We start from the raw sequence: 20,945 nt of genomic DNA, 5'->3' as shown, positions 1-20,945 counted from the left end.
TGCACAGATCCACTGCAGTGAAGGGTGAGAGGCAGCCAGAAGCTTGGAGAGTGTCTCAGCTTCTGGGTCCTAGAAGCCTTCTAATTCCCATCCCAGTATTCCTAGTTTTTCACATGTACAGCCCCAGCCCAATATGCCACAAGTAGCAGGAGCATCAAATTCAAACTTAAAAAAACAAAACAAACAAACTACGTACTGCGTTCAGAATGGCTAAACATTCAGTTGTGTTTTTCCAGAACCAGAAGATGGCTTAATTTAATCAAATTGTTAATTAAAATATTTTTGTGCAGTTTCTCTGTTTTGATAAGCATATGTTGTCAGGGCTCCCCCCCAAAAAAACTATGAGTAATATATATTTACTTCTAACACCAGAATTCATTTTTTTAAAAGTAGTTCTGGCTGGGACTTTTTTTTAAGTGAGAATGTTTGTGAAATGTATCCAAAGGACACAATTTAGCACTTTGATATACTTTAATTTGTTACAGAATTACTTTATGGAATCCTGTGATATGTAGTTTGTTGAGATATTTCATGTTTTCTGCCAGAGAGCTCCAGTGCTATATTTGAGGTATTTTTTGTTGTTAACTGCCTTCAGGTCTGCCTGAACCCATGGCGCCCCTATGTATAAGAGACCTTCTCAACTGCCCTGTTGACTCGTGGCCATGGCTTCTCGAATCTATCCATCTGGAATGCGGCCTTCCTCTTCTCCTATTGCCCTCCACTTTCCCAAGTCTCTTCTAGTGAGTCCATTCTTCTCATGATATGGCCAAAATATGACAACCTTCATTTAATCATCTTTGCTTCTAAGGAGAGTTTGGGCCTGATCTGCTCTAGGACCCGTTTGTTGGTCTTTTTAGTGGTCCATGGTGTTCTTCCCCAGCACCAAAACTCCAATGAGTTGGATTCCCACCCCACCCCCCATCAGCTTTCTTCATTGTCCAGCTTTCACAACCATACATAGAAATGGGAAATACAATGGCATGGACAATCCTAACTTTGGTATTTAATAATATGTCCTTACAAAATTAAGCCTTTGCAGTTAGAGGGGTAAACTGGTCTGCCTTTTCAATGTGGATTTGTGACCACTCCCTAAAACTGATTCAAAGTTTCCTGCTCCTCTCTGTGTCAGTTTGAGACAGATACTTTTTATGGAATACCTCTCAGAATCTCACTACCAGCATGACTCAGCCTAGCCATGCTGGCAGTGGGATTCTGGAGGTTTTAATAAAAAGTAACTTTTCCAAGCGGTGCTACATATAGAAGGAGGGATTAGCTGAAACATAATGAGGTCTTTCTACAGTAACATCTGACTTGATGGGTACATCCCTAATTGCCATTGCTGTTTCCTGGTTAAAAAAAAATCACATGAATACAATGCTACATTTTTGTGTGTGACTGCACTTGACTGCTGGGGGAAGCATGTGGCTGCTTCCAGAGATGTCCCACATCAGGAGCAGGTTTTTCCCCCCCAATGGCTGCAGTCCTGGCTATCATGATTAGACCACTCTGGGTAAACAATATGGCTAACCTCTGAATACTTTTATTGGTTTGATTTTTTTTTTTGTCCATTAAATTTGGTATTTGGAGCAGTGCTAGCATAGGGCTAGGAGGAACATGGCCATTGCTCACTGCCTGCTGCTACATGATGGCAGTAGTCTCCAAACTCAGGAGAGGACATTTTTATACTTCTTGTCTCTCTAGCACTAAGCTATACACCTGGTAGTACAATCAGCTGATGGCAAGACCACCTCCAAGGACAGTCCATTTCAGGAATGTTTGAACTGCAGACTGCATGGTTGTAACATGAGGCCAGTTTTTGGGCTAGTTTGTTTCTTTTCCCCTCCTCTACAGTTTTGGTGCCACCTAACAAGATGAGGAGTTTTGGAGAACTGAAAAGCTTGCCAGCTTTTGTGTCATTTTGGTTAGTCCTGATAAAGATATTGCCCAATTGTACATTTTATTCTAGGGAAAGGAGTATTCCCTACCCTCAGGCCCAGCCACTGCACAAAGAATTCTGTTCTGCATCCCACCCATTCTTTCTCCTCTTTTTCTGCCAGTGCTGGTCTTAGACATTTTTGCACATGAATTGAAAAGTTAAAATCATAACTACCATTATACGTCTTACAGCTCATTTATTTTAATGAAAAGTGGCAGCTAGACTAGAGGCAGAAACTGGGACCGACATTGAAACTGGGTACTTTGTGTGTGCGTGTGTGTAGGATTTTTTTAAAAAAATGTATTTTCATGGTATTGCCAGTCTTGGACTCAGCCAAGTCAGCACCCATCTCACACCCATATGCCATTTGCTCTTTCAGGTGACATTTTCATTGGTTGTCGTGAAAAAATGTTTTGAACTGGTTTGAGCACACAATTATGCATTAAACTGGTCTAATACACAATTACCTCTTGAAAGGCCAATGGTCTCCTGAAGAACATTGGTCCTGGCCAGAGCTTAGGAAAATTTACTTTTTTGGACAACTCCTAAAATATCCCAGCCATCAAGACAGTCCATATACCAAGACTTTAATAATAATCTGAAGTGTGATTTACATAAGACAGCTGAATGTCCATCCCAGTTTACAACTAATATACGAAAGTTTGTGGAGAGACCAGGGCACTTCCAACATGCAACAAGCCATTTGCCCTGATTCACATTATCTGCACTGCTACAGAGTCACATTATTATGGTTTTACATTTTGGAAATATATGTCAATATGACACCCTGAGATATTGTACAATACTAGTCATTATGAGCTCCCAAGGAGGAAGCGAGGAAGATGGTGCGGCCTTTACCCCAAAGATTGTATATTTTCTTCAGTAATTTCTTTGTTGGTTTTCTGTCTATGTATGGAAGCTGAAAGGGATACAAGGTTCTGATGGTATATTACAGCTAGGAAAAATTACTATAACTCTATCCTAGTGACCTTGCTTGCTGGGAAATTCTTGGAGTTGTATTCCAAAAAAGTAACATTTTCAGGCTTTGTAGGATTTGGTTCTGGGATCACTAGTCCACACCTGATAATGAAAGAACAATGACTGTTAGGGAGATGCAGACTCTTCTCCATAGCGTATTGGCATGCTCTCTGAGATGGGAAACACTGGGGACAAATGTTTACAATTAGGTGTTTCTTATCTGCTTGTTCCTCAAGCATCTTTTCATTTCTTTTGGCAGTCCACATTAGAGCTTGGAGATAACTGCTTTTCAGACTCCAGTTCCCAGAATCCCTCAGTGGTCACCTAGGGTTGCCAAGTTAAGACTATCTCAGACCCTGAGATTTCAGGGCCAAAACTTGTGATCTAGGGATGATCCCTTCTGATGTTACAGCGGATAGGTCCTGGTGATATTAAGCATGGTACCTTAAGAATCAACCACAGTTGTACATAGAGCTTAAGATCATCCTAGGCCTACTCTTTCTAGCCAGAAGATGGACGCAGAACTGAGCAGAGCAGATGGGGAGTCCACGCAACACAGCAACTGCAAGGGAAAAAAGGAAGCTAGCTAGGTAAATACATAGATTTCTTGGAGAGTCTTTGAAAGTGGAAGCAACAAATTAATAACGGTAGCAAGCTGCACTTCCACTAACTGAGACAGAGATTTGCCCACAGCCCTTTCCTCTTGCCTGGAGCTGAACCCAGAAAAACTGGAGATTTTACATCCTTGTCTGGCAGCTAGAGATGAAAACTCAGACAGGGCTTGGGATCTGGGAACCCCAGTTGTACAAAATATGTGATTCAAATATAAAATGCGGGGGCTGCAGCTACACTACAGAATTAATGCAATTTGACACTGCTTCAACTACTATGGTTCCATGCTATGGGATTCTGGGATTTGTAGCTTTGTGATATATTTAGCCTTCTCTGTCTGAGTGCTCAGATGCCACAACAAACTCCAAATAACAGGATTCCATAGGCTAGCCCCATGACAGTTAAAGTGCTCTGAAACTGCACTAATTCAGCAGTGTGGCAGCAGCCTAAGACACACACACACACACACACACACACACACACACACACACACACTTTTCAAATCGCTCTTGCCCTGAGGTTCCAGCCTTTCCTTGACCTGTGGCTGGAGAAGAAAGACCTTGTCTTGAAACTCAAGGCCAGGCTCTGAGATCTGGCAATCCTATGACCCAGAATGCCCCAGACAGCATGGTCTAAAAAGCCATGGACCAGACAGGCCTTCAGCTATGCATTCTGGTTCAAATAGGCAACTATTAATTTCAATATATTTATAAAATCTCATTAAAAATTGGCATGCCAGTGCTCAAGCAATATAAAAATGTATAGAAGAAAATGTTAAAGCAGCCTCATGAAAATTTGGAGAGATTTTTTAAAAAATAATCTTTATCAATATATATTTACATTATAAAACAAACACCATACTTCTTGTCCATCCACTTCCAACAGAATCTCCCAACCCACCCACCCCCACAAAAAATTTGGAAAGATTTTTTTTAAAAAGCTTTCTTTTACAGTCATGTTTTACTAGCCATTGGTAGGTCAGACAGCAGAGAGCCCCAGGGGAGGAATTTTATTCAACAAGGTATGAAATTCTGCTGATGTCTTTTATTCCTTCTGTGGGAGATTTCCCAGTCCCCAAACCCTCCTATAAAGCAAGGAGTCTTCAAGCAGGGACTGGCAACCTCTGGTGGTTCAGCTGTCAGTTTTTCACCCCAAGGATCTACTACAAACATTTCTAGATAAAATAAAAAGCAAAAATAAAAAAGGGTTAAATCAAAATTAACAGTAGTTGAAGGTCCACATCAGTTTTTCTTTTTGGTGTATCTTCATATGTTTTGTAGAGGTGGGTCCGTGTGTCCTGTTATAACTAAACACCACTGCTCCTGGAAGGAAAAAAAAACATGTTTTGAGTTAGCTAACCAACAAGATGGATATTGGGCAGCTTGTGGGGTCACATGGGCTTCAAAAATGATCAAAGGACCACTTGGGATCATAGGTCACAATTGCCTCCTCTTTCTGCTTCAAGGGACAGGCCTTTGGCTTGAAGCCTAGCTCTCCTTCATCTTGCCAGGTGTTCATGCTAAACACACCACTGGCATTCATGGTACACTGTTCCAAGGAGCACAGGGCTCTTGCAGGGGGATGTGCAGCCCCAGGGAGCTGGCGTTGGACTTACATCTCAGGCTTAGGAAGGATTTTCATGCTCTTGGGTCTAAGGTTCTTCGCTTGTGCTTGGGTCTGTTTTTATTTTCTGCTGGATTGTCTCTTCTTCTCTGGTCAAGTCACTGCTTCATTCCTAGATCATGTCACTAATGCAAGCTTTTCTAATTAAAAAATAAAAACATCTTACACACTGTTTTAATAAAAACTTAATGCAAATTCCTGTTTGAAAATTCCCTCTTTTGGCAGCTTTGCAATAACAACCAAACCCAGTGTAAAGGACATCCTCCAGGGCCTAAATTAAAATGAACTTTTAGCAAAGCCAAGGGAACGCACATAGTTTGCTATGGGACTTCCACTCCCATCTCACTACAAATCCTGATCAGATCCCTGCCATCTCCTGAATTACTCCAAGATACTTACAAATATATCTTTGTAGCCAGGAGGACTAGAAGCTTGTTTTTGTTTTAAGTTAGAGTTGGAGTTCTCTAGATGGGAACAGCAGTACTTCCCATGGCCAGTTTTTTAAAATCTGTGCTTCTGCATGTAAAAAGAAGACATAACAGACATAACATTGTTTATTCTATGCATTTTGTCTGTCTGCCACTTTCCCCTCCAAGGAAGAAGCAGGAAAGGAACCTGGACTATGGAAAGCATGCCCTGTGTACCACTGAGCAATGCCCTTCCTCTAGCAAGATTTATGCTCCTATTTAGGGATGCATGCTGCTGTTTTATTTATATCTGTCCCTCCTTTTTCTCCTGCATCATCTTCTTTAATCTCAAAATGACAAAAATAGTAACAGACAGGGGTTGCTGCCATTTTCTCACAGCAGTGGCCAGCCAGAGACTGCTGTATCATTTGAGAGCCTTCCTTCTACCCTACCTTCTCACATGGTTAGACATTTAGCAGCTGGTGACACCCTAGGAAAGAAAGGGGCTCAGCCCCTCACAGCTTTTTTAGCTGCCAACCCAGCCTCCATTTACTGAGGCTCTCAGCCTGGAGAAAGCAATGTATATTCATGCTGCAGCCACTACAGATCACGTGTCCCTATTGCTAGGTTACAAGGACCCAAAAATAAATCCTTCCAAACTAGATTAGAACAGAGGGACCTTGCATGAACTGTGTTCCTAGCACTGTAGTAGGGGACCTAGAGCTACTTAGACCATGGATGTTAATGAGAGAAATAAAAAGGAGAATTACAGGAAAGCCTCTGATGGTTTGGGGGGGGTGTGTCTCCCTGATTCAGGGCTCCTCCTATGGGGGCACATAGTCCTCTGTGTGGTGGTCAGTGTTCAAGCTACTGATCCTGTTTTGCTCCCAAAATCACTGCAGAGGGCAGCAGAGCTCAGTGCTGTTACACCACTTTGGAATGAGGCCACTACAGGGCTCCTATGCTCCTCTTTTGGTGAAGTACTGGCTAGACTGCTGAGAACATATTTTGGGTCAAACTTCTTCCTTCAAAGACTCTTCTTAGATCTCATCGGTCATTGGAACACCACTGATACACTATTTAGATAACAAAAACAAGAATCCAAACTCTCCAACTGAGCAATATATTTTATTATGGACAAATAAAATGCCACCATTTTCTTGTGGAGTTTCTTGAGTTCTCCAGCACTCTTTATCCCAGTTTGGTGGTGCAAAACGTAGGATATAGAAGGTTACCCAAAAGCCAAAAATAAAATAAAATAAAAATCTAGGGAGATGCTGTGACCATGAAAGCTGTAGGTTTGACTTGGGCCAAGACATGGCCCAAGGTTTGACTTGGACAACTGACAAAGAATAAATCTCAGGGTGGGGTTGGAGATCGGATGGCCACTGATGGCTGCAACATGCACTCAGGTGTTGTTCAGCTGCTGTTGCACACTTGGTGGTCAGGCAACGGCAAGTGCTGGTCCTTCTTCCTGGCATGTACAAGGAAGCCAGATGGTGCCTAAGTGTCCCACGATGGTCAGTCAGTGGTCCTGAGTAGAGCTATGCTTGATGGCTATACTGCTGCTTTTTGGCATCTGAGGGATCCCCCTCACATTGCCCAAGGACAGTAAAGTCACTTGCAGGAGATGTATCCTGCACTGAGTGGCACCTGAGAAGAGGAGTGAGACCTGGTCACTCCTCCTCCACACACTTCTCATTGCTACAGCCTCATTCTCCTTATGAGGAAATCATTGCCACAACTTTGTTCTCCTCGTGGGCCAACAGGAGGGCCAAGCATGCCTCCCATACCTTGTTGCCACTTCCACTGCTGTCTCCTGAAGCTTCATCCCCTTTACCAGAAGCCGCCCCCCCAAAGCCTCACACTCTGCACATGGTGACACCTCTTTTTGCAATGGATACCTTTTTGTGCAATGTCCAATAAAGTAGTTGCTGTAAGTGGTATAAATGCAGATTAAGTCAGTTTAAATCACCAAAAGGATTACAGCCCAAGCGTTAAAAATGTATATTTGTATTGTTACTACAGGTCTCATATTACTCATGGCATTCAGGGATAGAGAAGCAGTGACTGGTCTCCATTTCTGAAAAATGAGAGTCTGGCTGCAGCTCAAATTTGCTTTTGGCCTTGAAAGAGTGTAGAGCAGAATGTTATTGCACTGCATGGAAAGTAGTCCAGTGAAAAAGACTGTACTGTTTTCCTCTGGGGGAAAACCTGTGCTCATCACCCTGTTGGTCCTGCATTAATCTCTGTTACTGAAACAGTATATCTAATCCATAAGAACAATGTGTGAATGTGTGATTTGGAATCCCTTATCCTGTCCAAAACTATTGGGTTATTTGGGGACATTTCTTCCTAGGGACGTGTCAAGAAGATGTACTCACTGTCATCTATACAGATTATTTTCTTTCTTTTAAAAATGAGAACTACACAATTGTCTGTTGACAACGAGCAACTGCATTCCTGCTTATACATAATTTGCATCAAGGTATTTTTCAGTTATGCTCGAAGGAGAAGCAGCCCTAAGTGTTACCTGCTTCTCAATTTGATAACCATTATTTTGTTCTCTGTTTCCCCCCCCTTTTCCCCCCCTTTATTAAAGGTATGATAAATGTGTGTTCTCCCCTCTCCCAAATAGATTTGAGAAGTCCTTGGACTTACACCCTCAAAGCTTCCCTAATGTGAAAGTAGGATATACAGACTCTGGTTCGTTGAAGCAGTCATATTGTGGAACTAGGGGTCACAGAGTCAAAGTGCAAGGACATTTTATTTAACAGGACTACTGTATTAAGTAATCTGCCACCCCCTCCCCATCAGCTTTCCTGTACCTTCTGAATTTAGCTGTAATTCTTTCAGTAGCTGGGTAGCAGGAATTGATTTTCCTAGCAATAACAATACATTGCTTGAGCAATTCCTGTTATAATTAAGATATTTTGGGTGGCTTTATCTTGATCAGGGAAAATTAGACCCATTAGCTCTGGGAAAGAAAACTGGGCCCCTTCCAAATTACACTATTATAGTACTGTGATTCCAGTTTACATGCCATGACTTTATCCTATGGAATCCTGGGCTTTGGGGCATGATGATGCACTAAAGCTCTCTGGTTAAGAATTCTAAATACCCTTCCCTGACCCTCAGAGTTGGAATAGGCTTTCCCTTTGCACATGTGAACTGAATAATGTGCAAAGTGGAATGTGTTAAGTCTTCACAATGAAAATGAACACTCCTCCTGTGCCTCAAATTGTGAGTGGTTCAGTGCAGAGACTTTTGGGCCAGAACCCGTGAAACAAAACATGTAGTTATTGCGCAGATTTCTGCATCACACAGGTGGAGCATAATGTTCCGCTTGCACAGTTCTACATCACTCTCTGCAGAAGGCAACTTTCAAGCATACCTACATGGTCATTTACTGGTTGGGAGGAAGTAAGAAAGCACATGGGGAGCACCAGCTAGGAGAAAGAGTTGCCATCCCCAGTTCTCCAGTGGGAGGTTAGCACTAGCTCCTTTCTTCTCCTGGTTGCAGAATTGTAGCCGGATGCCACCCAGGTGTTTTCTGCATTGCACCCCACCCCCAGTAAGCATTTGTGGCAGTGTGGACTATCACGCTGAGGATTTTCAGACACATCACACTTATCCAGGACTTAACCTATGAAGATCCAGGAACGCTTCAGCAACAAACCATTCCCAGGAGTTGTTAGAAAAATCTTTGTTATGGGTGATGCCTCTTGCCCTCGTAGCCCCGAACTGGTACCAACTGGATCAGATGCAGTCTTCTCTGGAACTCAGGATCAAAGCAAACTCCAACACAGGAAAAGCTTTCTGGAACAATGCCTAGTGAAACAGCTGCTTAATTAATGAAACAGACTTCAGCAGACTTCACTCAATGAGGATTTTATTGTCTTAGTTGCTATTTACAAAACTAACAGCTACAAGTACTGTATAACACATCCTTCTCTTCCAAAGTCCATGCTCAACAAAAAAACACCTTGAACAGTCCTTTGTTCTCTCTTCAGGAAAATATTCCCATGATGTAGTCCAGCCTCTTCCCACATAGGGACCAATCACAATACAAACAACAAACATGTCATGTTTACATTTTGTCTTGGCCATTTGTCCTTGAACATTCTGTTTTCAAGCCTAGACTTCCTGGCCTTCAACAGGAACCAATTTTTTACTTTAACAAACCATTGTCACATCTGAACATTTTCAGTACAAATAGAAATATACATTAACAGGAGTTCCCCATTAATGGTTTGTTCCTGGATCTTCATGGGTTAAATCCTGGATAAGCACAATGTCATCTGAAAATCTTCAACACGACTGAGCAACTTTGCTGGCAGTATGCCTTTTTCTTCCTTGATTTCCCACCATCTGATAGTCTCCTATGTCTGAAAGCTATCTTCCATGGGGGGGGAGAGAGGGGGAGTTTTGAAAGGAGTTATGGAATACCTTCTTCTACAATATCCAGGAAAGGACATATCCTTGGATAGTCCCAGATTATACTTACATCCTGTTTAAGGGCAGCAAGTGCACCTATATCCAAGAGAATAACCGGACGAGAAGCCAAGCTAGTCTAGGATCCTACATGGCGAGTCAAGAAGACCAGGAGTTTGATCAAGCTGGAAATGCTGGGGAAATGTGAGAGTAGTATTTGCTGTTTGACAAAAGCCATGCTTCTAACAACCCTCTGGGAAGAGAATGGACGTGCTACAAAATCATGCAGAGAGGAAAGCAGAAAATTGCTTCTCTCACTGTGCATTGGCTTACTTTTGTCATGTGATAAGGATCTTACTGTATTAGATAGCAGGGTAGGATGGACAAGAGACTGGTTCTTGTTGCTTTGCCAATTGTTTGTTTGAGATATCCAGTACTAAATTTCACTTTTCCCAGCATTTCCTGCTTGATGAAACTCCTACTTCTGTTGACTCTCCATGTACGACCATAGACATGTTTGAAAACTGAAGAGAATGGAAGTGATTCAAGGGCATGTGAAGAGGTAAGCAGAAAGCTGTTTCTCTCTTATTGAATGTCAGCTTACCTTTGACATGTGATAAGGTTCTAAGAAAAACAAGCATAATCTTCATCGTAAAACATTGTAGTTTTTGTCTTTCTAAAAACCTTTCTTCTGTTCATATCAATGTGAGGGAAAGTTAATTCAGCCACATGGAGCCATGCTGCATGGAAGGAACAGTATACACTCCAGTTGTCCATATTTGGTACAAACAGTCCCAATTAATCCTCTGTCATTCAATTTTTTTCAGCTGCATTTCCTACTACCCCTCCCCCCAATCTCAGCATACTTCAATTGTTGCAAATTGAGTTTACAAGTGCAAAAATATTTTGCATCCAGTCAGCAGGGTGGGCTGGGGGAGAGGAGAAGAGAAGAGAAGCAGAGTTTTGTCCTTCCCAGTAGGCCCAGGCGAATACAAATTTCTGTTGTCTTTTTGAGCTTGAGTTCTTCCTCACTGATAATTTTTGTTGTTTTGCCCACCCTCTGATGTTGCTTGGCCACACATGTCATGGTTTTCATATGTGAAATGTCGGAGGATATGAAAAAGTCTTCAGATACAGTGGAAGCCAAAGATCCTTTGTATCTCAGGTTGCCCCTCAAGAGATCACTATTATGTTCTTGGAGAACTTGGAAGGTTTATGTTTTGGACAACGATTCCCAGAACAATTCCTATCTGGCAGATTGTGAGAGTTGTATTCAAAAAAAGGTAGTCTGTCTCCTAGGGTCTCGGTTAGACACTTTTTACTACTGAGAGCCTGGTACCAGAGATGTGTATTCACTGAACTTTCTTTGGACCTGCTAGAGGCCTGCTAGATAGGTGTTAACTCCCTGCCCTAACCCCCCTCAGCTGAATAGGGTCTACAACTGCTCTACCCATTGTCAAACCCAGCCTCCCAATAAAGGAAGCTTTAAGATTGCACTTTGCTAAATGTACACTGTGTCTCCATATCCACTTATTTTACAGGATCTAACCAAGTTGGCCGCAACTTAGGCACTCATTTGTCTGCTTATCTTCCCATGTGATAAAGGCTATCATCTGCCAGCAACGCCCTTGTACTTTCTGCACAGGGCAAAGAGATCTATCTTTATGCAGAAGAATATATAACTGGGGAAACAAATCTTGAAACCAGAAATAGCAGGTAGTGAAAGTGAGGACATTAAAGTCATTCTGGACGTTCTATTGCTGACCTAAAAGCTGCTCTCCTCTGGAAAAGGAATTTCAGAAGGCAGCTCCACAGTGAAACTGTTGAATTAGAATGCAAGAGAAGCCTTTTTGAGACTTCCACCAAGGCAACAATTTCCTCTAGTATTACTGGTGTTACATGAAATAGGAATGGTTTTGTGTTCACTAAGTATGGTTGCTATGAAAAGTCACTTCACTTATCAAAAGGTTTGCATAAAATTTTTAACAAATTTTACTTTTTTGCATTACATCTGCATTGCAGAAATAATGCAGTTTCACACTGTTTTAACTGTCATGGCTTGGTCCTATGGAATCTTGGGGTTGGCAGCTTGTTGTGGTATAAGAGCTCTCTTACAGAGAAGGCTAAACATCTCACCAAACTACAAATCCCAGAATTCCTTAGCATTGAGCCAGGGCAGTTAAATTGGTGTCAAACTGATTTATTTCTGCAGTGCAGATGTGGCCTTGATCCCACTTTTCTGTGTTTGTGTCTATGTGCATGCTCATATGTGCTCCAGAGCTTGGAGAAAAAGTTACTTTTTATAAAGTACACCTCCTAGTATGTCCAAACTAGTGTAATTTCTAGTCAAAAAATATTATAATTGACTTTATTTATATTCTGTCTTTTTCCCAACAGTGGGACTCAAGGTAGCTTACATATTAAAACATTACAATTAGAAACATACAAAATGTCAACATTAAAAATGAATTAAACAGTCAACCATTGTAAAAACATATGCAGTGTGCGAGACTTAAGATCGTTTTATTACGCTTGTGCATTAACATGGGTATCAGAGTGGGCAACTTTGGAAAATGAGAGGCTATTAATGATGGAAGGATTTAATAACCACTATGGCTGGCACATGTACCTATGGTACTGTCACAGTGAGTCTCACTCAGCCAACTATTTTTCTCTGATGGCAGCACAATGTTTTTATCCCTCTGCTACCTACCACCAATATGTGATGGCTACCTCCCTAGCTGCCACTAATAACTAATGGGGTGTCCTGTGAGATTTTTGCCCCAAACCCCCTGGTTATTATTTAACCCCACTGTTTGTTACCAAATTGCACCATGAGACCCTTGAACTCGGATCCCTAGCTTGAATGACTCCCACACTTTTCCTTGCCTCTGGCTCACTCTGTAGGAACTCACTATTTTGAGTGTTCTCAGCAATAAAAGTATTATTAATCCTTGGTAGCATTTGAGTTTATAGTTTCTTAAAATACCTCAAGCAACCACATGTTGAACCAAAATTTATTTACACGATAGTTGGGTACAGTATCTTTCTTATAGTTGCTATTCAGAGTTGATACAGTGTTTATTTGCTTAACAGTTAGAAAGATTTACAGTATCTGTTACTATATTCTATAAGTGGTCTCTAGCAAAAGTCACATAAGACTTTGAGCTTTAAAACTCTGTTGCTGTTTTATGACTTTACCAGTCACACCAATTCAATTTCCACACTTGATCTCTTTTAAGGCCAACCTGGGTACTCAAAACCCCTTCCAACTGCCCCTTTCAGCCGTGTATCTCAGCCGCCTTGGCTGTTAAAACTCCTCAGGGTCTAATAAACCTTTAACTCTAACTCAGAGCTCTGTCCCTATCTGGTCCCTATCCAACTCATACATGCTCCTCTCTTCCTATTTATACTTGCTCCTGGGAGTAGCCCCCACATTTTCTTGGATAAGCTCCATTGGTTGTTGCCAGGTTCACTCTGCTTGAATGTTGCCAATCTGCCTTTTCTGCACAGGTACAATAAGGCAAGAATCCACAAAGATTTCGAAGACCATTACATTAGGAAACCTCTGTTAAAAATTTGGACAAGGCAGAAAAAGAGATTGTACAGGAAAATTCTGGGATGGATTTCTACTCATGAAGCGTTTCAGGGGAGACGGATGCAACGTAAAAACTGGATCAGATATGAAGACATTTTAATAAAAGACCAACAAAATCAATGTAATATAAAACCGCTTGAGGAACTGGGGATAAAGTTTACAAACTATACTGATTGCCGTACTTGCAGTTAAAAGACAGATATAAAATGGATTTAAAATTAGAAGGATTCCAAGATCAAAGAAATGAATTAGATAAAATAATATTTAGCCAGGAAGGGAACAAAACTTCAAAATTTTACAAACTATTATTAGAAAGGGAATTAGAACAAGATCAAATTTAAAATGCAGTGGTACAATGAGCCAAGGATATAGAACAAAACATAAATTTAGAAGACTGGCAACAAGCAAGGAAGAAAATTCAAACATTTACAAGCTCACAATTTATGTCCCAACGGCGGTATTTAACCTCTCAAGAAAATATCAAAAATATACAAAATGAAACAAATACTGGAAGTGTCAACAGGCCCCAGGCTCTTGAATACACATGTAGTGGAAATGCCCTAAGATCAGAAAATATTAGGGTGAAATACATGTAAAGATAACAAAGATTTTGAAATTTTACTACCAAATGAAACCACAGATGTACCAATTAAACATGACAACCAAATTAAAGGGGGGGGGGAGATGAGAATGAGCATTGGTAATTGTTATTATATATGGTAACTTCTGCTAGAATTCTGTTAGCAAAAAAATGGAAAACCACGAAAATTCTGATGATTGAGAAATGGTTACTAAAATTAATAGATATGCATGAAATGGATGAATTAACAGCTATGTTGAATAATAAAACCATGAGTATTGTAGATAAGAGCTGGGCTCCAATTTTGGAATTTTGTAAAAAAAAAAAGGTGGGAAGTCTGAAAGAAAAGAAAATGTTAGAAATGTTTATCAGTAGGTTTCTCTATAGAAATGCTTTTTGAGACTTTGGTAAAGTTTGGATAATCAAAAGACTAGAATAATGAGCTTCGCAAGTGTTTAAGAAGTCAGAGGATTTAGGAAGTATGTATATGTGTGTGTGTGTGTGTGTGTGTGTGTGTGTGTATGGAATGTGTGTATGTACTAGGTATGTATTAAGTTTTTATGTGTATATGTATTAAGTGTATATATTAAGTGTTTGATGTGCTTAGATCTGTTTATGTCTGATGTGTTTTATTACAATAAAAAAATCTAATTGTCCATACTCCACTGTGTAGGTCCCCATCTAGACTGGGCCCCCCACATTTATTGTTGCCCAAGCTGCAACTTGACTGAGTCATGTTTCCCAGCACAGCACTATTCTATGCATAGAGAAGCATGTGGACCTGAGTGCAGGGCTTGGAAAGACCAACACTTCCAGAAACCCCTGTCAAGCAAACCAAGTGGCTATGATGACTGTGAGAATCTATGGTAGTCAAAAAAGCAAATTTCCCAAATTCTGCCTCTGAACCAGAGAAAATTTCACAAGCCTTTATGGTGCTTTAACTTTCAGCTTAGTGCTTGGGCATGTCTCCTTACAGGTGACCTAGAGATGATTTGGTGGTCTTTTTGTTCAGGATTAGAATATGATAGTTCAGTTAATTCCAAGGTTAAAAAATTTTAAAGCAACAAAAACTAAGACCAAATGGGACAGGGAAAGATATTCTTTCCACGTTGTTAGGCTTCCTATATTCTACACCATACACAGCATAGAGGCTTTTCATCTGTCCCAAGAAACTGAATTTCAAAGTTCCTAACTCTGGGAATTTCACTGGGAACTGTATGAGAATGACTAAAATAAAGAAAGCAGAAAGCAAGGAGATTAAATTATAAAATGTATTCTGTCTTAATTTGTGCTGTAAGCTACTTTAAGATAAAAGCAGGGTATAAAGAATTAACCAACCAGTCAATCAATCAGTAAAATAAATAAAGCCACTCTCCTCATTCCCACCATGGCCAGATGATCACAAGTCTTCAATAGTTCTCTTCTGCTGCTGTTCTCAGCAACTGGCATTGAGAGGCATGCTGCTGATCTCTCAACACCAATACAAAACTTCAATTTCTGAGGTTGTTTGAGGAAACCTGCTAACAGTTAAATCTGGCTGGAAACTGGTTTCAAAGCTCTGTGTAGGAAGAAGACACCCCCAGGGTTTCTTGGTAAAATGTGTGGGCAACGCTTATAGACATATTGAATGGTACACACAAACTCATCTTTAACAAAGCAATTGAGAAGTTTGACTCTGCTATATAACTGCTCTCGAAGGCATCATTGTATGTCTGAACACAAGCTGTCCCTTAAAGGGTAGCATGGCATTATAATTTGACTTGGCATGGAAAAAGAATACAAGAACACCGTGGACATTGTATGGATTTTGCAGTTTAAAATTCAGAGGCAGCCTGAGTTGAATGTTTTTGTATCACTGGAATTATTTATCACAGGGGACTTTATTGACATTATGGGTACATAAGGTCCAGTACTTTGCCCAGGTCTAAGAAGAGAAGGATTTGTTCTATCAGCAGCTTAACAGCATCAGCAGCATACATCTTCAGGATGAGTGACAGCTAATGGTCTGGTTCTCACTGAGGTGTTAAACCTATATCTAGGCTTTGCCCAGAAATGAAGACTCAAGACTGAAGCCTCTTTTATATAAATCAAAACAAAACCTCCACATGTAAAAATAGAAATCTGTTCAAATGTTCCGTTCCCTCAAGTGGCTATAATCATGTCTCCATCATTGTGCCACAAGCTCAGTTCACCCTCCAACTAACTGAGACTGATAGGGACAGTGGGGAGTAGAGGGGAGAGAATGAGTGCCCTCAGCTTAACCATTGAAATAAAGTATAAGTGGCAAGCAGTGGTTAATGTATATATCCAAAAACTGGTGAATCAACCATTGTTTGCTATATTACTCATAGTGCTAGTGTGGCATAGAGGTTAGAGTGCTGAGCTAGGATTTGAGAGATCCAGCTTCTAGTCTCCACTGAGCCATGGAACTATCTGGGTGACCTGATGTTGATCTTTCACCCATGAAAATGGTGGTAAGGTGACAAACCCGACAACTGAGGAAAGATGTTTGTTGGTTGATTTATATCCCACTTTCTCCCTAAATGAGACTTGTTGGGAGAATGAAGAAAAGAGGAGGAAAACCACATGTATAATGCCTTGAACTCACTGGAGGAAAGGAAGGCTATAAATATAATGGATAAATAATAAATAGTGGGGATGTGGTGGGTCAAGCAGTCAAGACACTGACTCTGTTGATTGCAAGATTGGCAGGTTGCCAGTTTGATGAGGTGAGCTCCTATCACTAATCTCAGCTTCTGTCAAGCTAGCAGTTCAAAAGCATGCAAATGCAAGTAGATGAATAGGTACCACTTTGGTGGGAAGGTAAACAGCTTTTTGTGCAGTTATGCTGGCCCCTTGGCCACACAATCATCTTTGACAACACTGGCTCTTCAGCTTAGTAACGGAGATGAGCACTGCCTCCTGCAGTCAGACATAACTTGACAACCTTGTCAAAGGGGAATACCTTTACCTAATAAATAGTGTCTTGTTCCTAGTGGTCTCAGGGGCCATTCCATTTGAAATTTGAAACCACCACCTCCCCTGTAAGAGCCCAGTGTGTATGTCTGCAAACCCTCCTCCCTTATTTCTTATTCCTTATTCTTAAGACATCATGGCCAACATGAAGAGCGCCTTCCTCCATCCTCTTCACCCCACTTCAGATACTAATCTCTCTCTCTCTCTCTTTCTCTGTCAATAACATCTTGCCTGGTGAAAACTTAAAGAACTCAAAAGCACATTTCTTGGGACTGATGAGTTGACCTGGTAAAGATAATCCTTTAATAGAGATTTTAGAATTTTAACTCCCACAGTGGCTACAGCTTCCTTTATGAGCCAGGGCAGTATAGTGGTCTGAATGCTGGACTAGGATTCCTAGACACCAGGTTTCAAATTCTCACTAAGTCTTGGAGACACATTGGATGGCCCTCTCTCAGACATAGAGGAAAGGCAATGGTAAACCTCCTCTGAAAAAAATATTTCCAAGAAAACCCCATGCTAGGGCTATGATAAATTGGATTAAACAATAGCAACTCTCTTTGCTTTGTGTGTGCACCCTAGCAGGGGTTCCTATCCTAAGGCTATTTCTGGATGCCAGGTATACAGACTGGAAGAAACCAAACAATGGATTGTTTCACCTATGGTTGGCCTGTGCTGCACATAACATCTATGGTTTCCAAGGCAACTGCTGAATTCCTCTCATGGCAATAAGTCCAGTACTGGGCATTAATACCGCCACATGGCACCATGCCCCTTATCTCATTTTAGCTGGTGTGCAGACGTGTCTTTTATATCTTCCAGGAGGAAGGGAAGCTGCAGGTGGGAGAGGAACGACATTTCATTTTCTGATGCTGACAGAACTTCTTATGTATTTATATCCCACCTTTTCTCCAGAGCCCTAGGACTCAATTAAATTAAAATGAATACAGGTAAAAACGTAGAAAAAAGCTACTGTTAAAATGTGATTAAACTATCTACAGCATTAAAGAACATTTAAAACATGTCCGTTAAGAGGCAAGAACGAAAAATAGTATTGCTCATTATTACAAGCTCTTCCTTTATGAAACAGTCAGTTCACAAAACCTGTGGTACTTTAAAAAATGGTTTTCTCCTGCTGATGGAGGAACAGCAAGAAAAAGCTAGGCTAGCCATCAGAGCTTGGGAGCAACTGCTTTGTTTCTGGTACAGCCTGGAACCAAGAGAAGGACTTTGCCTGCAAGGCAATCCACACAGCCAGACAGTGAGAAGCCATGCAGAAGGCAGATGCAAAATCTCACCATCAATCAAGTGATCCACTGTAGAAGTGACTACACTCTTCTCCGCTTCTCACTACTGTTATGTGTGTTGGTATGCAAAGAAAAAAATTAAGCATGTGAATAGCCACAGGTATTTTTTCCTTCTATATGGACAGGACCTAAAACATAGGTCATAAAAACATAGCCCATAAAAATGGTAGTAGGGTGACGAAGCTCACAGCTGAGAAGAGAAGGCTTAAACCAGCTGTGGTTCCCAAAATTATTATCTGCACACACATTATCTGCACACATTGTTCAGTCCTTTCTTTAGACTTATAAGTACAGTTTTTAAACAGATTTAGACATCACTTCTATGTACAACTCAGCTTTCAGTTTAGCTTTAGATTTAGTTACCAGTTCAACTTTACCTTTCATTTTTGTTTAAAAAAGAAAAGGAAAAAAAAGTATAAATCTCAGAAAATCCATACTGAGGGAGGTTTATAGCAAGTCAGATCCATGTGTCCCCAGATGGCCTCTTATTAAGGTAGTTTAGTAATAGTGGACTATAACCATCACTTTGGAGGTGAGATGTCAGTAGTGTTAATATTGTTTTGTCTTGTTGTTCTGTTGTCATACATGTTGTTTTTAGATCTATGTTTAAAAAGTATATGTGGTGATATTTATGTTTAATAAAAAAAGTTTTTAAAATAATTTTTGAATTTCATTTTCATTGCAGAGGCTTACCTAATCTAAATTATTGCAATAGGAGTTGGAGAAACCAGCTATAAAAGTATTACAAAACCTTGTCAGGGAGTCCAAGTATATGAAAAATGAGCCAGGAAAATCCCAGCTGACAAACCATCTCAGCCTCAGGGTCAAAGATTCAGTAGAAAAGGGACCACAATGCTATCAAATTCAAGGTGTATTCAAGTAGACAGGAAGTAGAGAGGAAGCCAAAGTAATCATACTTTTACTTCAAAAAGGTGATTTCTCCAAAATGAGAACATCAGTAAAAAGAGAGGTGAAAGGAAATGTCAGAATGATCAGATTTCTCCAGAATGCTTGGGGATACTTGAAACCACAATAATCAAAGCTCAGCAAGACCCCCCCCCCCCCCAAAAAAAAAATCAGATCTGGAAATATGCCACTGGGTCCAAGAGGATGCCATTGCAGAATTGGCAGAGTCAAGGAAGCTATTAGAGGCAGGAAGTTGTCCTTCAGAAAATGGAAGCCTTGTTGAAATGACAATAAAAACTTTGGCAAAAGAAATGCATGTATGCAAATAATAAGAATCTGAGGAGACTATCAAGATATTTTTTTTAAAAAAAATACTTTAAAGACACCAGTATGAGGAAACCAGTGCACCAAGGTAATGGTTGGACCAATGAGTGACAAGATTTAAAGGTGTAATAAATGAGATTAAAGAGATTTCAGGAAAGATGAAAGAGTTATTTGCATTTCTCTTTACATTATTTGCCAAAGATATAGATGCCTATGCTTTAAATGACATTTTAAAAGAGTCTGAATAAGTGAGATAAATAATGGTGGTAAGAGAGGAGTTTCTGTATTTTATCAGCCAATTAAAAATTTACCGATCATTTAGTCAGTATGGTCTCTGCTGCCTAAGGGTTTTTAAAAGGCTCATGTATGAAATTGATAGTTTTCATATATATATATATATATATATATATATATATATATATATATATATAATTTGTTCCTATGATTGGCTCCCATATATAAACTGAAAAGCAGCCAATGTAACATCATTGGGGATCAGGGAGAGATCTAGGCAGGATACAGGAAATCCAGGCAGGATTATATGCCAGTTAACATAACATCAGTTCAAGAAGATTGGTGGGAAATTTGGCTTAACATAAAATTACTGAGAAGTCTTGGTGAAGAAGAATCGGTGTGCATCCCTCTTGTGAGACTTTCAGAGTTTACTTGAGAGTGTTAATAAGCATATGGTACAACAGACTTGCAGGTTGTATGAAAACTCCTCTGAGCAGCGAGAGAAAAGAAGAAGTGGGATGCATGGCTGTGTATGTTGGCCCCCCTCCCCTGATGTGTACATGTTCAGTCCACATGAGGAACCTCTCCATGTGAAGATGGACTATGCCTTCCATGCATCTGCTCTTGTGCCCTTTGACTGTTGGGTACAGTTTCTATAAGAGAAGGCTCAGAAGGCTTCTGTGCTAGCTGGCCTTGTGGAACTTGGAAGGGACCCATAGGAATGCTTTCAGTTTGGGACAAGAAAACCCCCTTCTAGTTGGAATAAGCTGGGGAGATGCATTTCCCTCTCAGCAGTGGCAGCTGATGGAACCCATTCTGGGCTTTAGTGGAGGCTTCAAGGAGCTGTCCAAGGTGCTAGGCCTTTGGGGGAATAGCACTCAATGCTCCAGATGGCACCCTTAAAGCATTAACTAAAATCTGAAGTGGCCATACCAGTCCTCTGACATGGAAGCCACCAGCTGCCCCTGCTCTTCAGCAGCTTGGACAAACTGAGGCCTAATCAATTAATATCACGGAAGTCAGATATTGC

The 20,945-nt window shown here is 40.6% G+C and overlaps 1 long non-coding RNA gene across 1 annotated transcript; it reads right to left on the bottom strand.

Moving 5' to 3' along the window:
* Positions 1-4,684: 4,684 nt before the first annotated feature.
* LOC121928293 lies at positions 4,685-5,735 on the bottom strand. The gene is made up of 3 exons (XR_006103475.1): positions 5,549-5,735; positions 5,142-5,289; positions 4,685-4,848 (listed from the first exon to the last, which is right to left on the bottom strand). It is a non-coding gene; the product is annotated as an uncharacterized LOC121928293 (long non-coding RNA).
* Positions 5,736-20,945: the final 15,210 nt, after the last annotated feature.

The sequence above is a fragment of the Sceloporus undulatus genome, chromosome 4 (genome assembly GCF_019175285.1).
Source record: "Sceloporus undulatus isolate JIND9_A2432 ecotype Alabama chromosome 4, SceUnd_v1.1, whole genome shotgun sequence".
Taxonomy (NCBI): Eukaryota; Metazoa; Chordata; class Lepidosauria; order Squamata; family Phrynosomatidae; genus Sceloporus; species Sceloporus undulatus.
Note: the sequence above shows the minus strand (reverse complement) of the source record. Positions and strands in the feature narration are given on the sequence as shown.